The sequence below is a fragment of the Herpailurus yagouaroundi genome, unplaced genomic scaffold (genome assembly GCF_014898765.1).
Source record: "Herpailurus yagouaroundi ecotype Mexico unplaced genomic scaffold, PumYag 188, whole genome shotgun sequence".
NCBI classification, from domain to species: Eukaryota; Metazoa; Chordata; class Mammalia; order Carnivora; family Felidae; genus Herpailurus; species Herpailurus yagouaroundi.
The window spans coordinates 2,329,758-2,336,507 of NW_024412419.1; positions in this window are offsets into that span (position 1 = coordinate 2,329,758).

A 6,750-nucleotide genomic window follows, 5' to 3' on the forward strand; every position below is an offset into this window, starting at 1 on the left:
GTCCTGCGAGACGACATCTGTACAATTTTTAAGATTTTAAGTAAGCTCTACACCCAACGTGGGGCTTGAACTCCCGACCCCGAGATCAAGAGTTGCATGCTCTACCGACTGAGCCGGCCAGGCACCCCAGTAAAGCGCTTTTTTTTTAACGGTGCTTTTATGTTAAAGTGATGAACCAGGGGCGCCTGGGTGGCTCAGTCGGTTAAGCATCCAACTTCTGCTCAGGTCACGATCTCACGGTTCATGAGCTCGAGCCCCAGAGCCTGGAGCCTGCTTCAGATTCCGCGTCTCCCTCTCTCTCTGCCCCTCCCCCCTCACGCTCTGCCTCTCAAAAAGAAACAAATATCAAAAAAAAAAAAGTACCGAACCAGTGGCTCTAGGGCGGCTCCCACCACAGCTGGCTGGAGCGAGGACTCCGGGCTGCAGAAGGCAAGCAGGTCCCTCCAGGTCAGGTTCGCACCCAGGACGCACAGACAAGCTGGTCCTCCCGGGGCAGGGGGAGGTGCCCAGTTAACGGGGAAGGCCCGGGGAAGCCTGCCGGGCAGCAGGGTCCTGGCGCCTCCCCAGGCCGGGCAGGGGGTGCGCGACACTCGACGCAAGCTCACGTTCCGTGACGGTCACAGGTGCACACCCGCCCACACAGGTGCGCGTGGCTCACTCACACCCACCTCTGTGCGGAGCCCCGCCGGCCCTCCCTCGGCGGCCCGGACTGCGCCCAGCTCGGCCCCTGGGAGGCCAGCCGGGGAGGGCGCCCCTCCCAGATGCCGTCCAGGGAGGCCCTTGAGGACCAGGCCCTGCCAGCGTGGACGGGCCGCATCCCCGTTCTCTGGCCACGCCCTGGAGGAGAGGGCCCCGCATCCCGCCAGCAGCCGCGGCCGAGCAGCCCGGGAGGGGCGGGCACCCCGCGGAGCGCACCGCCGCGGCAACCCCGGCGGCAGAGGCCGTCGCCCCCAGGTGACACGGAAGTACCCACAGATGGCGCCAAGAGCGGCCCAGGCCCGCTGGCCCCGCTCAGCTCCGGCCGGGCCTGGGGACTACGGCCTCAGGGTCTGGGCCGAGCCAGCCGTCACCGCGGGCCACCGCCGAGCACCTGAAGACTTTAGCAAACGCTCGGTTGAACAGAGACCCTCTGGTTAACAGGCTTCATGCAGATCGCGTGCAAACGCAAGCAGGTTGGAGACCACGGACCAAAGATGACATCATTCGAGTCAAGATCACGTTCGCTTCTAACTTTCCGTATGGCTCCCATCAGACTGTCCTGGGCGGCGCTGGACGGGAAGGGACAGGCACGGTCACGGGGACAGCAGGAGGGGGTTACGCAGGCAGGGGGCGGGGGTAGGCGGAGCACGGAGGCACCTTGGGCGACGAAGGGGGCCTGTCACCAGAGTGGGTGGCACAGGGCAGAGCCAGGCCCCGGCCTGGTCGTTGGTGCAGGGGCAAGTTGCCAGGTGACCCACAAGCTCACGGCCACGGGCCCGGGTGGGGGTGGGGGGTGGGGGTGGGGGGCTGCCCCTCCCCTTCCGGGTCCCGACCAGCCCAGGAAAGAGGGTCTTCCTCCCCCTGGGGGATCGTGGGTGGCGAGCATGGCTCCTCCACGTCCACGGCCGTCCTGCGGAAGGAGGGTCCGTCCCCCGCTGAGGGCCCACGCTGACCCTGCACGAGCCAGGCTGGCAACAGGCAGGCCGACATCCCCAAAGCCCACTCAGGCCAAGACGCGGCCGCGGCAGGGTCAACTGCCCAGCTTCCCGGCGGCCGGGTGACCTTCTGAACCTCAGGCCAGCGTGTCACGTGACAGACATGGAGCAGCTTGGTGGCGACGCTAGAACAGGATCGCGCCTGCACCTAAGTTCCCAGCAGGAAGGAGGCACAGATACACGTCAGCTCCCCCTGCACCAACCCCTCTAGGAAGTGGACTCTTTCCCGGGTATGTGGGTCACAGGGCCACTTGGATGTCACCTTGCCCAGGAGGGGAATGTTCTGCAGGACTGGGCACCGTCATCCCAAGAAGCCCTCCCTGGGCTCTTCTCCCTGAGGTCTGTCCGTCCTACAGACGGGACTGCAGACGCTCAAACTGCCATCCCGGGAGGCACCGGGCGCAGGACAGGACTCCCCGCTAGGGACACACCCGGGGAGACTGCCGACCCCGCTGAGGCAGCGACACAGGAGCACCTGGGGGCGGGGGTCAGGGGCAGCCCCGCGGAGGACTGACAGCCCACACCGGACTGGGGACTCTGCCGCACCATCAGGGGCCTTCGACTAAGGCCCCTTCAGAAAGGGCAGGACCAGGTCTACGGCCAGAGAGAAGCCCCAGGGCAGAGCAGCAAGGAGAGGGGTCTGGTCCAAGGGCCGGAGATGAGGGCACCATCCACGGGACCCCAAGACACCTGGAAGCGGCAGGGGGAACGCAGGCTCAGCCTCAGAGCCTTCCTGCTGGAGCTGCCCCTAACCCTGCCACGGGTGCGGGGTCCCACCTCGGCCACCTGCTTCCAGCCTGGTCCCCCACCACCTCCCCACCACTGCCCAGGAGACGCGGCCAGAGCTTCCGCCCCTACCTGCCGGTGACCCTGCTGACACTCCAGCCTCGAGGGAAAATGGGGAACCAGCCTCTGCCGGCTTCCCGGGAACCACCGGACTGGGTTGCCTGAGAAGGACAGAAGCCTGTCCCCGCGGCCACGGCGTGGGATCTGCAGGTCGGTTTCTCCCGGAGACTCTGGGGGAGCCCCCAGCCCTTTCCTCTTCCAGCTTCCGGGGCTATGACCGCGGCCTCCCTCTGGGCTCTCTCCTCGTCATACGGGGTCGCCAGTCCTGGGTTTAGGGCCCGCCCCCACCCGGGATGCTCTCGTGGAGATCCTTGCCTCATCACGGCCACGAGGACCCGATTGCCAACAGGGCTCCCTGCTGGGCTTCCCGAACGTGAAGTTTTCCTGATCAGCCAGGAACTCAGCACACCTGCTCAGTGACGCGCGTGCTCGGATGAAAGCAGGTGTTTTCAATACCATAAAAGAAGCGGTCGTGCTTTCCACGTCCTGCGCTCTTCGGCGGGCAGTCCCCGCAGCCCCGCTCCCTCTCCGGAGAAGAAATCTGAGGCACAGAGAATCTGAGTGACCTTCCCCAGGCCACACAGCTATGCAGTAGCAGAACTGGGACCCACGGCCTCATAGAAGGGTCCCCGATGGTCCAGGCAGGGCTCCCTTCTCCCGTCCCCCAGGAAGTGTGTGTGGGAGTGCAGGAGGCACATCCCTCCTGGGACTTGGGGCTGTGGGCACGGGAGGACCCTGGGCATCTCAGCGCCACCAGCACCGATGCCAAGACGTGTGGCCCAGAGAAGCAGCAAAGGCCCGCGGAGGGCGTGCCTCTGTACCTGGCTGTGCCGGGGTGGCCCTGCGTCCTCGGGGACCCCCGCCCCTCATCCTGCCAGGGCGATCAATACTGTCAGCGCAGCCAGCGTCCCCGGGGAGCCACCAGCATTAAGTGACCAGGGAGCAGCCGGGAAACACACGGGCGAGAACACAAATCACATCGATCTCATCGATTTGTCCTTTCCGGGGTCACTGTATCGCTCGGTCTAGATTCTATGTAGGTTTCAGAACAGCTGATTTTGGAGAACAGTTTGTGTAAGGTAAACACAAGCACTTTTAACGGGAAAAAGACACAATAACGACAGGAAAGGAGAAGAGAGGGGTCTTGGCGGAGGCTTCTTTGCTCAGAGAAGCTAAGCTCCCTTCACTCCAGAAGAAGACGGACGCCCTGGGAGCGGTCGCTGCCGGCACAGGCCCAGCCCCACCTCTGCCTAGCTCACCTCCGGCGCCCTGGCCCCACACGCAGTCTTCAAGAGGATTGGGTGAAAAGTAACTTCCTAGGGCAGAAAACTGCGAATGGAAACACGGAAATTCGGAAAAGGGCTCCTGCTCACAGCTCACTCAGCTCGTGAGCTGCCGGCCGCCACGTGCAGAGGCTCCGAGGACCGGACCCCGTCCTCCGGTCCTCCCGAGAGCCCCGTGCCCCTGACCCTCACCCTCCCCAACCCAGACCCTCACCCAGCTCCTCCTCTGTCCTCCCTTCCCTCCTCGGGGCCCAGCCAGACGGGGAGGACAGAGAGCTGGGAAGTTTCCAGCATCTTTGTCCAGGGCTGGGTGCAGCCGTGTGCACATGCACAGGCTGATTTTCGCCCCAGCGTAGTCAGGATTGAGGGCTGCTGGACCGAGTGCGCGTGGACAAGCTGCCTGTCAAGGCAAAGGGCGCTGCTGGGTTTCTAATTAAGAGCACGAGCCGTCCTCCCCGCAGCCAGGTGGGCGCTCTCTGGCTCGGGGAAGGTCGTTCGCGCCGGGGGATGCCTGGCGGGCAGGCTGGAGGCGGAGGCAAGACCGTGTTCTCACCAACAGAAAGACCTTAAATCCCGAGTTTCCAAGGGGAAGCTTTTCAGCTTCTGCTGTTGGTGCGCCGTGGGCTGGTGTCTCCCCCACACCTCACATGGTGACGCCCTGGGGCCCGGGGGAACGGCCTTGGGAAGAAGGGCCTTTGGGGGTGACCGGGGTCAGGGGAGGACGTGAGGGTGGGGCCCCGGGATGAGATCAGTGTCCTTGTAGAAAGGCAGTTCCAGAGCCTTCTCCCCGCTCCATCGTGTGAAGACATGGCGAGCAGGCAGCCCCTGGCCTCGGACGTCAGCCCCAGCCCGTGGTGCTGCGCTACGGCAGCCGAGGGCCCGGACACAAAGCGGGGCTGCAGGTCGAGGCGGCTCCCGAGGGCCCCGCAGATTCCAAGAGCCGTGGCAGAGCCCACAGCCACCAGGTGCGGTCAGGAGCCACGGCCGCCAGAGTCCGCACGTAATCCTGATCTGGGTCTTTCTGGAACCTACAGGAGCCGCCCTCCCTGGAGAGACCATAGTGAGCTGTCTACGCAGAAGCCAGACCACCCTCCTCTCCCCGCACGGACCGGAGGCCACTATTCCCTCCCCTCTGTGCCCGTCCATCCAGAAGTTCCGCTGTGGCTGAATATTCCACGCGCTGCTCCGGGTTCAGGCCCCCGGGGCCTCGTGAGCATGTGGGGAATCGGGCGGACGACTCGGTTTGGGGGTGGCCGGGCACCAGGGCCGCCCCCTCCTCTGAGGTGCTCGGCCCCTCGCAGCCCGGCTGCCCTGGGGGAGCCCGTCCCCCTCATCAGAGCTCCCGACCCGGCCGCAGGCACACAGAACCCTCCCTGGGAAGCATGGGGACCAGAGCTGGGCAGGTGCGGGGACACCACGTTCCCGCTGTGGGGAGACGTCTTACTTGCAAGAGAGTGAGACCTTTGCGGAAAGGGTGGACGGGAGGCAGGGGGTAACACTTGTCCCTGTCACCCAGAGGCACACCACATGTCAGCCGTCGCTCGTGCTTCCCGGCAGAAGCCCCTACACATTGGGTTTCTGTCACTTGCGGCAAAGAGCCCAACAGAGACAACAGAGGAGCTCACGTCGCGAACGCTGCCCAGCTCAGAGCCGGGGCCCTGCCGTGGGCGGACAGCAATCGCCTGGGCTAAAGCCTCAGCGACACTCGACACTCGGGATCCGACCTCTTAGTGCCTCCCGCGGCCGCCGACGCCCCCACGCACCCACCAGGGGACACATTTCCACCACATCGTCACCCACACGGACACTCACGTCACACGAGCCGGACACCGCAGGCCTGTGGACGGTCGGACCGTAGGGCAGGCGGCTCACCCTGCCGATGCCCAGAGCGGGGGCCGGGGACAGGGGCCGGGGACAGGGGCCGGGAACACCCACCTTCCCCGACACTCCCACCGTCTGCCCCTCGCTTCCCGGCCTGCATCGGGGGGACGAGCTCACCCCCGTCTTCTCTCCCCATGGGTCTGACCCCACTTGTTCTCAAAATTTTTGACCCACCAACAGCACATTTTTGGGAGGAGGGGGGCATCGCTGTTCAGGATTTATGGTTAATCCATCCATTATCAACCCAGAATTAGTCCAAAAGTGGGTGACTTAGAACAATGGCTCAAGGCGGTAACAATAAGGCAGCAAATTTACCGCCACTTACGGAGCCACATCCGGACGGCCCCGGGGGCTTTCTTTCCCCTCTTGGTAAGGCGACTGCGCCAGGCCCTGGGGACAGCAAGGCCTCTCTGGCTGGTGTCAGCACCCCTGGCAAGCAGGCCTGTCCCAGGGCCACAAGCTGGCGATCGTGGCCCCGGAGCGCACCTTCCCAGATGTGCTCGGGAGAATGGAGACCCCCGAACACGTTTCCTGCCGCGTCTCCGACAGGCCGTGCGGAGGCCCAACGCGAGAGCTGGGGGCGCCGTGTGCCTGGTTCTCAGCTCCGAGAGCTTTGCCTACCGTCTCAGCGCACACGCAGGAGACACACACGTCACTTTCCACGGAAACGGTGCCGCTCCCCTCCCCGCTCTGTCACCAACACTTGGACCTGAGCAGAGCACAGAGGAGGCGACTGTGTTAAACGTGGGACACGCCTGGGTGGCTCCGTCGGTTAAGCATCTACTTCGACTCAGGCCATGATCTCGTGGTTCGTGGGTTCGAGCCCTGCATCGGGCTCTGTGCTGACAGCTCGGACCCTGGGGCCTGCTTCCGATTCTGGGTCTCTCTCTCTGCCCCTCCCCCACTCGTGCTGTCTGTCTCTCAAAAATAAACATAAAATTTTTTTTTTTTTTAATGTGGGACGAAGGGGAAATTCTGAAGGGTTCTCTCTACTTACCAAGGATGGAAGGGAAACCAAGGTCAACGAGTCGGTCTCACTGGTGGTA